The sequence below is a fragment of the Vulpes lagopus genome, chromosome 23 (genome assembly GCF_018345385.1).
Source record: "Vulpes lagopus strain Blue_001 chromosome 23, ASM1834538v1, whole genome shotgun sequence".
Lineage (NCBI taxonomy): Eukaryota > Metazoa > Chordata > Mammalia > Carnivora > Canidae > Vulpes > Vulpes lagopus.
In genome coordinates, this window is record NC_054846.1 from 54,290,771 (window position 1) to 54,308,963 (window position 18,193).

The 18,193-nt window shown below is 42.5% G+C and overlaps 1 pseudogene; it reads right to left on the bottom strand.

Annotated features, from left to right (window-relative positions):
* The window catches only part of LOC121481047, a 28,474-nt pseudogene extending 28,093 nt beyond the window's left edge, over positions 1 to 381 (bottom strand).
* Positions 382 to 18,193: the final 17,812 nt, after the last annotated feature.

Consider the following 18,193-nt stretch of genomic DNA (forward strand, 5'->3'; position numbering starts at 1 on the left):
AAATAGCATGCAACACAGTGTCAGGCACATTGCAAGTGCTCAATAAATACTGCTTGAAGCTAAGTCTCTGCACGCGTGTGTGTCCACACCCCTGCAGCCTCTGCAGAGACCCTTACCATCAGTTTGCACTTGAGACCTGGAAAGACCAGCTGGATCTGGTCTCTTTGGTTTGGGCATCTGTCCAAGGTGATTCTTCCTCAGGCCAAGCATGTCCAAGTATCCACAATTGGCAGATGGTCCCAATCGCCTATCAGTTGGAGGCCTGAGCAGCAGGCTGCTTCTCCGTCCTCTGAGCTGTCCTCTGAGCTGTCCTCCATGGGTGCGAGCCAGCTGGGCACAGAGGCCCTTTGTCTCAGAATGTCTCTTTGGCCAAGTTTTCATGGTCAAGTTTGAGAGTTGACAAAATTAACATACACACACACAAAACCCCCTTGTAACTTCTGCATCATTTAGATCCTCATCTGGATTCTAGTTTCTTACTGCCTGATTTTGTACTTTTGCAAATGGCACTACCATTGCCTTCGCCCTCCCCTCACACTTATTTGTATCACTAATTCAGTGATTCTCCAATTCAATAAGCCAACATTCCTGCATATTTTAATGTGCCAGCCCCTATGCAAGGTCTCAGATTCCAAAAGCTCATTTGCCCCTGAGGCCACTGGTAATACTTCCTGCTGGCCAACTGACACCTAGCAGCTTGTAGCAGTGGCCAATACTTCCTTTATGGAGGCAAGAGACCTGAGTTCAACAAGCATCTCTGCCACCGACTCACTGTGTGACGATGGGAAAACCACCTCTCCTCTCTGGGTCTCAGTTTCATCCGTACGATGAGAAGGTTGGATTCTAAAGGCTTGACATGCCCTCTGGATGCTGGGCTGCTTTGTGGCCTGGAGTAGTCTGGGAAACAGCAGAAAGGAGCTTAAGTCAAACCCTGAAACAAATCCTTTACATGGCCCTGCCATGTCATATCCTCTCTCTGGACCTCAGTTTTCTCATCTATATATGAGAAGAAGGAGGCCATTTGGGGCTAGATGAGCTTGCTGGGCTCTCTCAGTTCTGACATCAAAGAATCTAAGATTTACCTTTTTTGAGGTTGCTACTACTACTCAAAAAATGTGAGCTAGAAGGACTTCAACTTACTGCAATCATGGGAGGCAGTGAGGCAGAGGTCACACAAGAAAGATCAATTTTTATATCATATGGCCTAAGTTCATTTTCTGGCTTAGCCTTTTAATAACCATGTGACATCAAATTATTCAACCCCTCTGGCTTCAGTTAGACTGTCTATAGACTGGGAAAAAGAATAACTTCTTCACAGGGTTGAGGTGAGGGTTGGAGTGTGTAAAGCATCCTGCCTACTGAGTAAGACTGTGCTTAATAAAGGTTCCTTAAGATTTCTGATATAATTTCGTTGTAAAAACTAAAGTTTAAAAGGAGGAAATTTATTTCCAAGCAGAACAACACTTCTCTTAAATTTTTATTAGTGTTTTTTTAATTAAAAGACTAACTAGGAGGATCCCTGGGTGGCTCAGCGGTTTAGCGCCTGCCTTTGGCCCAGGGCATGATCCTGGAGTCCGGGGATCGAGTCCTGCATCGGGCTTCCGGCATGGAGCCTGCTTATTCCTCTGCCTGTGTCTCTGCCTCTCTCTCTCTCTCTCTCTATGTCTATCATAAATAAATAAATAAATAAATCTTTAAAAAAATAAAAAATAAAAGACTAACTAGTTCATGGTAGGAAATAAAACATTAAATTCACTGGAACTCCATCATCTACCTTTTACATTTCGGTATATTCTATTTTCTTTTTCCACACGCAAATGTATTTTATAATAGTGACAATGTATATCTTAGATATGGTCTTGTATATTTTATATCTAAGCCTCTATCATAAAAATTTCCCTACAACATTAAAGACTTTGCAAGCATTCTATGGATGTATCATATTTTACTTGACTGGGCCCCTACCATTGGACATTTAGGTTTGTCTCCAAATGTTCCCAACTATTAATAATTCACCTCCAACTCCACTGACTTCCCCTCCACACCAGTTTAGCCATCTGCCCTTACATTCACATGTTGGGCCTTATCATTACCAAGGACTCTTCCATTTCTGAAATTTCAACTCAAACTTCCCCTCCATGATCGTGGACTCCCACTCTCCAATTCTCATACTTTGTTACTTGAAGTACATCTGTTCTTTGATCCTCTCCATTTTTTTTTTCCAGTTGATGGATTCTTTCCTATCTAAATTTCACAGTGTGGGGATCCCTGGGTGGCTCAGCAGGTTGGCACCTGCCTTTGGCCCAGGGTGCGATCCTGGAGTCCCGGGATCGAGTCCCACGTCAGGCTCCTTGCATGGAGCCTGCTTCTCCCTCTGCCTGTGTCTCTGCCTCTCTCTCTATGTCTATCATGAATAAATAAATAAAAATTTAAAAATAAATAAATAAATAAATAAATTTCACAGTGCTTCTTTCTTCTCTCCCTCTTCTTTCTTTCCACAAACTTTTGAGTATTTTCTGTGTGCCAGGTACTGCACCAAATGCAAATCTGTAATATTGAAAGAGATGTGGATCTATCACCTTATCACTCCTCTCAACCCCCTTGCCCATTTGCCATTCTGCAAAACCCTCACCTCTTTCATCCAAACCTGCCACTCTCACTTTACATTCCAAATTACCAAACTGAACTTTCTACTTCTCTCAGTTCTCCAAAATAGTGTATACCCGTTCTATTCATTTTCTGGTCCTCATCTACCCTTAAACCTACTGTAGTCAACCTTCCACCTCCACCACTCCACTGAGTCATCAGATGGTATTCTAACTATAAAATCCAATTAATGTTTTCCAGACTTTGCCTTATCTTTTGACACTAACTGAATGACTTGAGAAAGTCATTCAAAGATGAATGGATAAAGAAGATGTGGTCTATGTATACAATGGAATATTACTCAGCCATTAGAAACGACAAATACCCACCATTTGCTTCGAAGTGGATGGAACTGGAGGGTATTATGCCGAGTGAAGTAAGTCAATTGGAAAAGGACAAACATTATATGGTCTCATTCATTTGGGGAATATAAAAAATAGTGACAGGGAATAAAGGGGAAAGGAGAAAAAATGAGTGGGAAATATCAGAAAGGGAGGCAGAACATGAGAGACTCCTAACTCTGGGAAGTGAACTAGGGGTGGTGGAAGGGGAGGTGGGCAGGAGGTGGGGGTGACTGGGTGATGGGCGCTGAGGGGGGCACTTGATAGGATGAGCACTGGGTGTTATTCTACATGTTGGCAAATTGAACACCAATAAAAAATAAATTTATATTTAAAAAAAGAAAGTCATTCAACTTCTCTGAACTTCAGTTTTCTCATCAGTGAGAGATAATAGCATCTTTCTGATAGGACTGTTGAGAGAGTCAATAAAATAATGCATAAAGAAAAAGAATCCACTGTTAAACCATAGGCATTCAGCAGAAGTAAGATCTGATTCACTGAATTTGATTTCCTGGGTCCTTGACAAGGAGGAAGGGTTTATCTTAGCTATTATGAGCATTCTTATCTCTACAAAGGTCATTTTCCAGGGCAATTCTTTCATTCACTCAAAAAAAAAAAAAATTAAGCACCTACTATGTGCCATTCTAGGGGTTGCAGATACAGCAATGAATACAACAGAGAAGCACTCTCTGTTAACAAAAAGCAAAACCAACAGTGACAAGAGAGAGAACGGGTAAATGCACAAATAAGAAACTTATCATATAGTGAAAAGCATTCTAAAAAATTAATCATGCAGAAGTTCACAAGGGAACTTTCAGAGGAGCTGGAAATGTTCTACCTATTAATTGTGGTGGCGGTCACACAGTTTCAAAACGCATTGAATGATACACTTCATACACTTCAAATGGGTACATTTTATTGTATATAAATTATAATCTCAAAATTTCTACAAGTAACAATTAAATTTATAATGAGAAAAAATGCCATTTCGTGAAGAAATTTTTTTTTTTCTTATTTATTTATGATAGTCACAGAGAGAGAGAGGCAGAGACACAGGCAGAGGGAGAAGCAGGCTCCATGCACCAGGAGCCCGATGTGGGATTCGATCCCGGGTCTCCAGGATCGCGCCCTGGGCCAAAGGCAGGCGCCAAACCGCTGCGCCACCCAGGGATCCCATTAAATGATATAATAAAAAATATTTAAAATACCACCAGGTAATTGTGTTAGCTCTGAATTTGTCATGTACAGTCACATGCCTTCCTTCTGAAGAAGCTGGAACAAGCATCATAATCCCAACAGTGATATCCTGTCAAATCCAAACAACCTCTGTCCCAGTCAGGAGGCCTGGGCCCTCTCCCTCATTCTGTATCCATCTGAGCCTCCATGTGAGCTGACACTGCAATATGTCACCTTTGCAAACTTACAGACAAGTCACCACAGCCACAAATTTCCATTGTGTTTATTCAACTCCTTTTTTTCAGGAAAAGTAGCCATCACTGAGCAGTTGTTCTGTGTCAAGCCTTGGACCAGGCGCAAAGGATAGAGCTTGTTCCTGTCCTCAAGGGGGATGAGAGTCTGTTGGGAAACATAATGTGTTGCTGTGCAAAGTGATTTATGCTAAACCAGTGGTGAGCAAGGCTGTTGTTAGGGGAGCACAAAGGAGGCACCTAGTGACAGCCAGCCTGGTGCCCGGGAGAGTTCCTCAGTGAGCTAAGGAATAAGTAGCCTTTCATTCCATGTCCACTGCTACCGTCTTGGCTCAAGCCTGCCCCATTTCATGCTTGGATCGCAACATAGCTTGGAGTTATCAACTCCACTATCACACTCTTCAACTGGACTTCCAGACTGACTGTAAGAGCCATTCATATTTCCAAAAAAAGACAAAATTTAACTCCTTACTTTCCAATTTTACTCTTTGTATCCCTCCTCTCTCCACACCCCAATATGACACTGGTTTCCTCAATTCATCTTATTGATGATTTGTGTTGAATCTCTGCTATTTCTGCTCACTCTCGGTGGACTCTCCTTCTTTCTCTGTGTTTGTCTAGGAAATGTCTGCTCATCTATCAGGCTCTGCTAAACGATCTGTTAGATCTTTTATGAAGATGCTCTTGATTTCTCTCCCAACGAATTAGAAATCAACATTCCCTCATTTGAATTGCTACTATAGCATGTAACACCTTTTTTGCACTTACTGGTTTATACATCTATCTTTTTCATGAGGTCGTAAACTCTTTAAAGACAGGAGAATAATCTTATTCATCTCAGTGTCCCAAGTACCTACCTCAGAAGCTGGCAAACATTTTCTGTAAAGTGCCAGATAGTAAATATTTTAGGTTCTGGGGGCCAGATGTTCTGCACCAAACTACTTAATTCTGCCCCTTTATAGGGCGAAAACACACGGGAATGGGCGTGGCTAGGCTCCGATAAAACTTTACTTACAAAAACAAGCAGCAGGCCGGATTTGCCCAGTTTGCCCATTCCTGACCCAATATATCACGGACTTACAATAAGTACCTGATGAACTTATTTTCCACGTAGAACCAAGTGGCAGAGGCAGGGTTTGTATCACAGTACGTTCTGTAGCAGATGGTAATGGTTTCTTGTCCATACTTTCTTGGTATTTACTTCCATACACCAAAGGCCTCTTAACAAAGAACACCTACAGCTCTTTGTCTTGAAATTTGTTTGTTTTTATCTTTGCGGCCAGAGAACATACTTGGCTTGTGCTGAGAGCAAACTGGGAGTTTTAGAGATTTAATGTCACCAGAAGCAGCCTTGAACTCAGTGATGGATAGGGAGTTGGTGAATAATTCCTCACCCCTCCATTAGAATACCCTAAATGTGTCCTATACTGTCACTAAGAGCTCCCCAGCATAATTGAGCTTCAGTTGGCAACTAGCATGGTAACTAGCATGGTAATGTATACAGGCCTTCACTCCCCTGCCTCAGGACCCTACTTCTGCCCAGGTTTTCTGACATCCTAAATAAGCTACTTGGATTCTAAACTAAACCAACACTACTAAAACACCACAATGTTTAGCCAGAAGACCCCAGCTAAAATGCTTCTGGTACCTAAAAAGTAACATACAAATTATTATTATTCCTCAACATCACTATTCCTCAGAGAAATGCAAATTAAAACCACAATGCACCTCACACCTGTCAGAATGACCAAAATCAAAAACACAAGAAACAAGTATTGGTGACGTGGAGTAAAAGAAACACTTGTGCACTGTTGGTGGGAATACAAACTGGTGTAGCCACTATGGAAAACAGTATGGAGGTTCCTCAAAAATTTAAAACAAGAGGAGCACCTGGGTAGCCCAGTTAGTTAAGTGTCAGACTCTTGGTTTTGCCTCTGGGCATGATCTCAGGGTAATGGAAGTGAGCTCCCCATCAGGCTCTGTGTTGGGTATAGACTCTCTCTCCCTCTGCCCCTCCCTCCCACTCTCTCATTCTTTTTTTTTTTTTTTTTTTTTTTTTTTAAATTTTATTTATTTATGATAGGCACACAGTGAGAGAGAGAGAAGCAGAGACACAGGCAGAGGGAGAAGCAGGCTCCATGCACCGGGAGCCCGACGTGGGATTCGATCCCGGGTCTCCAGGATCGCGCCCTGGGCCAAAGGCAGGCGCTAAACCGCTGCGCCACCCAGGGATCCCCACTCTCTCATTCTCTCTCTCTCTCTCTCTCTCTCTCTCTCTCTTTATTTTAAATATTTTATTTATTTATTCTTGAGAGGCAGAGAGAGAGAGAGAGAAAGAGAGGGGGAGAGACATAGGCAGAGGGAGAAGCAGGCTTCTTATGAGGAGCCTGATGTGGGATTCGATCCTGGACCCCAGGATCACGCCCTGAGCCAAAGGCAGATGCTCAACTGTTGAGCCACCCAGGCGTCCCGAATCTTTTTTTTTTTTTTTAAGATGTATTTATTTACTTGAGAATGAGAGACAGGGACGTGTATTAATATGATATTTGGTAGGGCACTTAGGTGGCTCAGTGGATTGTGTCCTTTTTTTCCTTCTTTTTTTTTTTTAAGGCAGCTGAATATGCCCCTCTTTAAAAAAAAATTATTTACTTATATGATAGAGAGAGAATACAAGCAGAGAGAGGTGCAGAGGGAGAGGGGAAAGCAGGCTCCCCATTGAGCAGGGAGCCCAACGCCGGCCGGATCCCAGGACCCTGGGATCATCACTTGAGTTAAAGGCAAATGCTTAACCAACTGAGCCACCCAGGAGTTCCTAAGTATCTGACTCTTTATCTCAGTCCAGGTCTTGATCTCAGGGTCGTGAGTTTAAGCCCCGTATCAACTCTACACTGGGTTAATACATATATTTGGCAATAAAAATACATATATTTGGCAATAAAAAATTCACAAAGCTCTTTTTTTTCATATGAATAAAGTCTTACTACTGTGTTTAAAAAATAAATTACCAGTATCCCCTAGAATATTGACACAGGATAATCCAGCTATTGTTTTTTAAAAAAGAAAAAAAAAAAAAAAACCCAGGGCTCTTAGAGACTGGAACCTAGAATAGGCTCTGCTATAAACCAGCTGTGTGACCTTGGGGAAAACACTTAACTTCTTAAACAAAGAGATTTTGTTCCCTTTCTGGGAAATAGTCACTTAACTGGGTTTTCATAAAAATGAAATAAGCTATCTTATTAAAACTGTCCCATTGGGTTCCCTAAATGGAACTCTAAGATGGTTTTGTTTCCAAGTCTAAAAATCCTTTTCTTAATCTTCATTCTCCTTGGCCTCAGTTAATTTATTATAGGGGTATGCATGTTGTTATTCCTAATAATGTTTCATTCATTATCTTTTTCACCTGCATGTAGCTTGTGTTCTCATTTATGTTACTAGCTTCCATAGTCAAGGACTATATCTTATGCTTATTTATAATTAAATGAACTCATATATTTGAAAATGGTTTACAGACTGTGAACTGCCTTGTTTTTATTCCATCAAGATGTTTTGAGCACCCACTGTATTCCAATAATTGTACCACACATTAAGGATACAAAGAGAAGTAAGAATTGGTCTCTGGGGGCGCCTGGGTGGCTCAGTCAGTTAAGAATCTAACTTTGGCTCCTGTCATGATCTCATGGTCCTGGGATCAAGCCCCCTTTGGGCTCCTCACTCCATGGGGAGTCTGCTTGCCCCTCTGCCCCTCCTCCCACTCAGACATTCTCTCCCCCGACCCAAATATATAAAATCTTGAAGAAAAAAAAATAATAAGAGTTGGTCTCTGATTCAAGAGCTTAGTGAAGGAGACAGTTCATGCTGATATATAAATAAATTACCACACAGTGAGATGTATAAAGATAGGGGTATGATGGAAAGGCTATGAGAGCACCAGTAATGGAACTGATTTTCCTGAGAGACAGCCAGACAAAACCAGGTTCCGGTGCCAATTCCATCGTTTGCTAGCATGAGATCTTAGCTAAGACACTTAACCTTTAGATCTCAGGTTCCTAACCTGGGAACTAAAAATAAGTATACCTTCCACACTAAATTGTCCTGAGGATTAAATAAGATGATAAATGCAAAGAATCCAGCATAGGGTTTCTATATAATTTTGTCCAGCACAAGTGCATTCCTTTTCTTCTCTCCTAGAAAGGGAAGGTAAGAAAAGCTTCCAAAGGAAACAGCATTTGAACTGAGCTTACCATTATAAAAAGTTCACATTCTTACTCAGGAGAAGCTAATACTTGCAGAATAGCTACTAGGAAAAGGTACTCTCTCTGGGGTCTCCCAGAATGAAGAGAGGAATAACATTCCTAACAAAGAGGACAGTATAGGTAAAGACACAACATTTTGAAAATATGTATTATGCATTTGGGAAATGGCATATCCTTCCAGATACAGTGGGATTAGGGGGAATCAGCGAACCCATGGTGGGAGATAAGGCTAGAGAAGGAGAGCAGGGCAGGCCTGGATAACTGTTTGCAAAATTCTTTGACTTCTGCTGTCTATTATTTGGAATTTAAATGTTCGGCTAGCCCTGCAGAACTGCAGACACACTGTGTTTAGACAGGAAAAGGTTCTTACGGATCCACAGGGTTTCCACCCTTAAGTGGGAGCATATCAATTACAAAGATCTAACCTCCTATCTAATTCCCAAGCCTACTCAGTGATTTCCAAAACATGGGCCGTGATACATAATTTATGCACTCACTTTGTAGCTTTGTAATTAAATCTGCAGAGGATTTGGAGATAGGCAGCAACACTGGCACAGCTCCTTGCATGTATAAACATACCATACAGGACTAGAGAATTGATGGTTTTCAAAACCCCCTTTCCTATCTACACAGCTAATGATAGATTGTGGTACTCCATACCACCAATGTGGCGTGATAGATCGTGTTACAAATGCAATTGAGTGGACCCAAGGCCTGGATGCACTGACAAAAAATTAAAAAGGATGTGAGCTGATTGACCCACACAATCCCTCCTGACCCAAATTCCTGTCACAGTCAGGGTCTATACCATACACTCCAACTTTCTGATGTCTATTATGTACATCCTAAACCCTTCTCTAGGATTTCTGGTGAAAGATATCTGACAGTTGTCAAGTGTTTGCCGTATTGTGGCACCGGGCAGATAATTTCTTTTTTTTTTTTCTTTTCTTTTTTTCTTTTTTTCGGGCAGATAATTTCACATTCATATTACTGAGTGCTCATTCTTTTTTTTTTTTTTTTTGAGTTCTCATTCTGTGTTGAGTGCTCTAGGTACACAGTTGAAAATAAATTGGGCTTGGTTTCTGCCCTCATGCAGCTTCCAAATACCACAAGTAATCCTATAACAACTCTTCAAAACTGGAATTTTAAGGTGCAGAAAATGAGAACTAGATGAGGTCAGTAATTGGCCCCAGAGCCAAATTACCATTTGGCTCAAAGACACTGTTTAGAACCCAAAAAAATGTTTTCTAACATTAATTTATTTTAAAACCAGAAGAAGGGGTGCCGGGGTGGCTCAGTCAATTTAGTGTCTGCCTTCATCTCAGGGCATGATCTCAGGTCCTGGATCGAGCTCCACATTGGACTCTGCTCAGTGGGAAGCCTGCTTCTCTCTCTCCCTCTGCTGCTCCCCCTGCTTGTACTCTCTCTGCCAAATAAATAAATATAATCTTTAAAAAAATAAAGTCAGAAGAAAAGAATGACTATAAAATAATGAACCCAACCTACATTATGTTTGTCTTTATGCCATGCAGTCATAAATATATTTAAACACTTTTTTTTTATGAGGAAGGGGCTCAGGAAGGCAAAAGTACCTCGGACCTACAAAAGTCATCATATGGCTCTAATTGCCCAAGATGATACTGACGGTAGGTGATAGAACAAAATCAGGCATGCCCTGGTAAGCCTGACATCTCTTTTGATTAGATGCATCAAGAGGATGGCCTTTATTCCTCTCCTGGTGCCTGGTTCATAGGAGTAGCCCGATAAGTGCTGAATTAAGTTGTATTGAGTCACTCTAGAGTGCTCTACACAGTGAACAATCCGTTGATTGTACATTCTTACAGATTGAAGAAAATCCTGTGGATGCTGCAAAAATCACATGGGCCTATCTGATCTGGAAAATAAACATATAAATGAAACCTAGGCATTTTATCAATCTGTACAATTTTTGGATGAAAAGATCAAAATGGGCATCTTTCTTTGCTTGCAAACAAAGATATTTATTTTATACTATATATTGGACACCTGACAAATCTCTAATATTAGTACGACATCCTAAAAAGAAATATAATTATGCATATAATGAAATTTAAGGATTCACCCATTTGTTTAACATTCACTCTGCTAAGAAGTGAAAGTAATAAGAACAGAATCCACACTGTCCTTGAGGAGCACGTGGTCAACTTAATCTATTTGTTTCACAATAAATGAACAGACTGTGTGGAAATATTACAAAGTAGTATGAGGGATTCCCACTTCTCTGGGCTGAAACATAAAACCAGCATTCACATGGTGAGGGTGACAATGGTAGAGATTATCACTGTTAAGAGAGCACTCTTAGTGTCCGTCATGTCACATTCCTTTCAAAACCGCAAGCCCCAGTGCATAGAGCAGCGATTCTCAACTGGGGACCAATCCTGTACACACACCTCCAGAGAGACATCTGGCAACGTCAGGAGATATTTTTAATTGTCACGGCTGTTTGGGGTGGTGTCAGCAGGTGGGTAGGGGGGTGCTAGTGGCATCTAATGTGTAAAAACCAGGGATAGTGCCAAACATCCCACAAATGCAAAGGACAGTCCCCTGCAACAAAGAATTATCTGGCCCCAAATGTCAACAGTGCTGAGTTTGAAAGACCTTGGCTAGAAGAACCAAACCCAAACTCCTGCTGGCGTTCGAGGCTGGGACAAGTTTGGCCTCTCCCACCTTTTTTGCTTTATCTCCTGTGCCTTCTTCCTTTGACCCTCCATCTTCCCAGAAGCCTTATGCTTCAGCCTTACTAGATTGTCACACAATTTTATTTTTTTAAAAAGATTTTATTTATTTATTCATGAGAGACACAGAGAGAGGCAGAGACACAGGCAGAGGGAGAAGCAGGCTCCCCGCAGGGAGCCCGATGTGGGACTTGATCCCAGGACCCCAGGATCAGGCCCTGGGCCGAAGGCAGATAGATACTCAACCGCCCAGCCACCTGGGCATTCCAGATGGTCACACAACTTTATTATTTTTAAAAATTTTTTATTTATTTTTATTATTATTATTTTTTTAAAGAGTGATTGAGCACTTAGACTCTGAAGTCAGGCAGCCCTGGCTGTGTGTCCGGGCTTTCCAACCAGTCACCTGCGTATACTAGGGTAAGTTACCACCATCTCCAAGACGCGATAACTTCTGTAAGATGAGGGTAACTACACTTGCTGTTATCTGAGGACTGCATCCTCCCTGCCTGTACTGTCTATCGACCCTTGTCTCCTCAGGACTTGGCACGCATTCTGCCCACAGCAGGTGATCAGCAAATATTAGTTGAATTGGAGTTTTGACACCGGGCCCCATGGGATGAAGAGGCTGCAGCTGCTGCTGCTGCTACAGGACGTCTGCATGCTAGAGGTGTGGACACGGAGCTGGGTCTACTTGTGTAAGTTGTTAGAAGACCAGGGTAAGGGGCCCTCACCAGGCTGGGGGTGGGAGGGTAGAGGAGCACGTGGAAGGAGATGGGAGACCAGACCTTACCTGCTGCTCATGAGTCACCTGCCCCTCCAGTTTGAAATTCAAATCCCTGTTGGTTCCTTCCTGACTGTGGGACCCTGGATGAGAAGCTCACCCTGCCTGTGTACCGATTTCCTTTTCTATGAAATGAGGACAACAATATGGATCTTGCAAAATTGTTCTGAAAATGAAATGATATAAAGTGTGCCAAGCATTGCCCCAGTAATAGTAGGTGTGCAATAAATGCTTGTGGTCCTCCCTTCATCCCCAAACACAAACAAATGGACTCTAGAAGGAAAATATGGGCACTGCTTATGATAGTGAAATTTTTTATATTTCGTGAAATATCAGAGCTCAGAAGATCTTGCAGGCTACCTTGCCTAACTCTCCCTGGAACGTGTCAGGAGCACCAGGGAATTACAGCAGAGTTTACTTGCTGAAGGACAGATGTTTAACGGTACTGTTTCAGCCCATAAAATAATCTGTGTGTGTGTGTGTGTGCCCCTGTATATAATCTGATTCTTTGAAAGTCGGGTGAATAGGACACTTGCCTAGGAATCAGGATTTTTTGGAGTTGAGTCCATATTCACCTTGAAAACCTGGATAAGCCCTTTCCATTTTGTGAGACTCAATTTCCCAGTCCATGATACACGTAACACTGTGCCAAGAGCAAGGTGCAGAGGTGGTGCAGAGATAGTAGTGCATACGGGGTCACCTGGGGTGGCTCAGTCCGTTGGGCGGCTGCCTTTGGCTCAGGTCATGGTCCCAGGGTCTTGGGATCGAGCCCGCATGAGGCTCCCTGCCTGGCGAGGAGTCTGCTTCTCCTTCTCCCTCTGCTGCTCCCCCTACGTGCGCGCTCTCAATCTCTCTCAAATAAATAAATAATTAAAAAAAAAAAAAAGGTGACCAAAGTTCAGATGAGAGACAGAAAAATCATTTGGGAGGCTTCGGCAATCTTCTTAGAGAAAAGTGGAGGGGCCTACATGGGGGCAGGGGAGTGGTGGGAAGGTTAGGGGAGGAGCAACCAGGAGAGATGTTCAGGAGTTGGCTGAGATGCCGGAAGCTCGCAGCTTCACGGACTGTTGTGGGGGGATATTCTGACAAGGCACAAGCCTCATCCAAGTGTAGGTTGGTGGTCCCCGGTTCCTGATTGGCCTCCCCTATCCTTGCAGTAAGCCCTGTGAGGCTGAGCTGCTGACTGCTAGCTCCTGGGCCCACCCCTGCCTGGGCGCCTTTACTCCCCCTGTGACTCCTCCTGCAGAGGGCTGACAGCGTGGACAAATCCGCAGTCGCTTCCCCAAGGACTGAACTCCCCTTACGCAACGCGGCAGGAGTGAAATGCCCAAGGATGTTATGGACAAATATTTCTGAAATTGTCCTTGGAATCAGAAGAGGGGCTTCAAGTCTCAAGATAGTTGATGAGGCCAAAATTATGAATGAAATCCAGCGCCTTGTACGTAGGAAACATTGCTGTACATGACCTCACCTCCAGGAAGGCTTGCCGGCACCTCCTCCCCCAGTTCCCTCCACTTCTGTGCTTCTTGTATGTGTCAGCCTTGCTCACATTGTGGTTGTTTTGTTTTGTTTTGTTTTTTTAAAGATTTTATTTATTTATTCATGAGAGACACACAGAGAGAGGCAGAGACCCAGGCAGAGGGAGAAGCAGGCTCCATGAGGGGAGCCCGATGTGGGACTCCATCCCAGGTCTCCAGGATCACACCCTGGGCCAAAGGCTGGTGCTAAACCCCTGAGCCACCAGGGCTGCCCTGTGGTTGTTTATTTACCTGATTCTCTTCTGTGTTGACAGCATCAAAGTCAGTGCTTGGCATAGAAAGGTGCCCAGTAAAGGATTGTTGAATGTTGAATCTAACTCTGACATACACACTCACACACACACACAAAATCACACTCCATTTGAGAATCGATGCTTCAAGAAATCTTCCTGCAGTAGGATTTAGAGACATGTACTTGTCGAGGTCAAATGCCTACTTTAAAGGAATCAACCCAAAATATGATAATTATACCAAAAGGACAGAGGTCAGAGAAACATGCTGAGGGGCTGATGCTGCTCACTGGTGGAGAAGAGTTGGCTAGTGGGTCACCAGGGTCCTAAGGCATATCCCCAATTTAGTATATGCAGAATCCAATACTACTGGGGTACTCAGACTAGGAAGATTTAGGCACTGACTTATTCTACCAAACTCATGAGTAGCTGGTATATGAACCATGTCCACAAATTCATGAGCATCTTAGACCTAACATGTCTAAAGCAAGCTCTTGTTGCAAAACAAACTCCAGACTTGTTCTCCATCAGTCTTCTCCATATTAGCAAATGGCCCAAACATTCATCTGGTTCTTTAGGTCAAAACTCTAAGAGTCATCTTCGATTCTTTTGTTTTCTTCTCCTTTACCAAATCCACCGGCAAGTCCAATAGACTCTATCTTCAAAATATTTTGAATGTGATATTTCGACCTCCCATATTGTTACCCACCCTAGTCCAGGCCATCACCTTCTCTCATTTGGACTACTGCAGTACCTTGAATAGCTTCTTTGCTTCTCTTTCTGCTTCTCCCTATCTCCTCTCGTCAGAATGATCCTTTGGAAATGTACATCAGATGGTATCATTCTGGAACTCAAAAACCTCCACTACCTTCCTGTTAGATTTAAAATACTATCCAGGGGATCCCCCTGAGGGGATCCCTCAGCACTTTGGCGCCTGCCTTTGGCACAGGGCGCGGTCCTGGACTCCCGGGTTCAAGTCATGTGTCGGGCTCCCGGCATGGAGCCTGCTTCTCCCTCTGCCTGTGTTTCTGCCTCTCTCTCTCTATGTCTATCATGAATAAATAAATAAATCTTTAAAAAAAAATATTCCAGCCTTCTCACCGTGACCTACAAGAACCTCCATAATCTCCCTACCTCTACAGTCTTATCTCTTTCTTCATTACATTCCATCCACATTGTCTTTCTTGCTGTTTCTCAGACACTCCATGCTCAACCCCATTCCAAGGCCTTTGCACTTGTGATTTCTGTCTAGAATCTTCTTCTTCTAGGTCTTCACATGGTTTACTCCTTCTCACCATTCAGGTTTCTACTTAAGTGTCTCCTTGGACAGGCCTTTCTTCTTCATCCTAGCAAACATTACTTCACCATATACAGTTATGCCCTCCTCCTTTATGTGACAGTTTTTAAAAACTCAACATTTTTGAGATATTATTTATTTATTTTTAATATTTATTGATTGAATTTAGAGAGAGAGAGAGAGAGAGAGAGACCACTCAGGGGGGAGGGGCAAAGGGAGAGGGAGAGAGAGTCTTAAGCAGACTCTACACTGAGTGCAGAGCCTGACACAGGCTCAGTCTCACAACCCTGGGGTCATAATCTGAAATCAAGAGTCAGACCCTTAAATATCCCAGCATATATATCTCAGATTACTTCCTTATTGATAAATTCCTGGAAGTTCTTGATGATATTTTGTGGCAGCAATGGAGAATGTCCATGCTGGTCATATGAAAGGATACCATAGGTAAGTGGTAGCCACAAATAATTTATAAAACTCAAATAATTTACAAACTCAACCTTTTGAGTCTTCTGTTTAGGCTTCTGAGAAAGTTTGGCAATCAGAGGAGGAGTCCTTCTGTCATTGTCATTCATCAACTTTCTTCCTTAAAGTTGTGGCACTTGTCTCAAGCTTTCTTCTCAGCTCCAACCCCTGCAATTGAATGGGTCATTTCAACTTCCATGTGAATGAATTATCCAGTATAGTGGCCTCACAATTCCTTGACTTCCAACTCTCCTATAGTCTATACCTCCCAACACACTCCAGTTCTCCACTCTTATGGCTATTTCCTCAACCTTCCATCACCTGAAACTGTTCTGCTAGTGAAATGTGAAATTCCTCTCTCTGGTTATAACCTTCTTTTCCTCCAAGCTCTGTCTTTCTCTCTCTCTCTTTTTTAAAGATTTTATTTATTTATTTATTTATTTATTTATTTATTTATTTATTTGAGAGAGAAAGAGTGAGCAAGATTGAGAGGGAGCATGAGCAGGGGGAGAAGCAGGCTCTCCACTGAGCAAGGAGCCCCAGTGGATGCAGGGCTCAATTCTGGAACTCCTGGATCATGACCTGAGCCAAGGCAGATGCTTAACCAACTGAGCCACCCAGGCACCCCTCCTCCAATCTCTTTAATCCTACTAAAATTTCAAACCTTGCAGGAGATCTTATCCAGTCTCTTGTCTCCTTTCTCCTAATCTGTCCCCCCCCTTTTTCTGCCACAGTCAGCCTAAATCTCATTATCCCTCACCTCAACCAGTACTCTCAACTCCTTTCTTCCTAGTCATTTTGCCATACCTATCCTCTAAATCCTCCTAACTTGGATCTTTCCAATTATGCATCTTTTCTGTGCCTACAGTCAAGTTGCTAAGAATTGCTGGGGAGAAAAAAAAACCCACAACCAGATAAGCCAGTACAGCTAATAGTTTTTATCCTTAAACTCAGCTAGGCCCCCACTGCTACTTGGGAATCCTTTCATTTCACAGGGCCCTTCCTACCCTCCTTTCACACCTCTTAAAGTTCACTATCCACTCTACTTCCTATCTCCCACCTCCAGTCCCGCCCCATATATCTCCTCTAATTATTTACCAATGACCTTCTGACTCACACAGAAAGAGTCCCCTGAGGAGGAGACCCCTTAATTTTCTGCATTTGACTTTTAAATATTTTCCTTCAGCCTTGGCTTCCCCAAGTCCTCTCATTTTTCTCTATTCTAATTGTCCATTTTCAGTCGATTTTTCTGGGCTTTTCCTCCACCCCCCTCTTTTTAAAATGTTGCTGTCCTCCAGGGTTCCATCCTGACCCAAATACTCTGTCCACATTCCCTGTGTGATTTCAATGCTTCCCATGCCTTCAGCTACCACCTCTGGATTAAAATTATCAAATTTATAATTCTAGTTCAGATTTCTTTCTTACACTACAAATTAGTATTTCCTTTTGCCTGCTGAACATCTACTTCCATCTGAATGTGCCACATACTTCAAATTCAACATGTCCAACATTACATTTATCAGTGTTTCCCCAAATCCACACCTTTTCCGGAGTTCCTAAGCTAGAAGTTTGGAGTTCACCCGACTCCTCCTTTTTCCTCAACCTTTAACATTTCTTTACTCCATTGTCTTCTTTTTCATGCCTTCGGTTCCTGCTTTAAGCCAGTCTTTATCCTCTCTCCTCTAGACTCATTTTACAGACTGTGGTCTTCTTGACTGGTCACAGTAAATAGAGTTATTCTTTTTTTTTTTTTTTTTTTTAAGATTTTATTTATTCAGAGAGAGAGAGAGAGAGAGAGGCAGAGTCACAGGCAGAGGGAGAAGCAGGCTCCATGCAAGGAGCCCGATGTGGGACTCGATCCCGGGTCTCCAGGATCACACCCCAGGCTGCAGGCAGCACTAAACCACTGCGCTACTGGGGCTGCCCTAGAGTTATTCTAAAATGTATCCTAATGTCACATGTACTTTCACAATACATTGTGGATGAACTCATTCAAGACATTATAAGGTATATTGCTCTCTATATTAGAAGAGTGTGTAATCTACTGTGGGACATAGTAAAGGGTAAGATCAATTCTATCTGGCTGTTGGCATAGAGTGAGTGTCTGAAGAAAGCCTCACAGTGAAACTGTCATTTGGATTGGGACTTGAATGATGAGGAAAAGTTTCCCAAAGCAAAGAAAGAAGGAAAGGAAAATCCAGAAAGAGGGAAAAACAAAAGAAAGGGAAGAGCTCAGTTCAGATCAGTTTCACAAACATTCAATGTGGGTCACTATGACTCAGGCAGTGTTCTAACATTGAATGTATAGAGGTGAATAAGTCACTGGCCTCAAAGAGATTGGATTGTAGTCCAGAGGAGCTACTTAAAAAAAAAAAAAAAGAAAAAAAAAGATTTATTTATTCATTTCAGAGAGAGAGAGAGAGCAGAAGGAGGAGCAGAGGGAGAGAGAGAATGCCCTAGCAGACTCCCCACTGAGCACAGAGCCCAACTCAGGGCTCGAT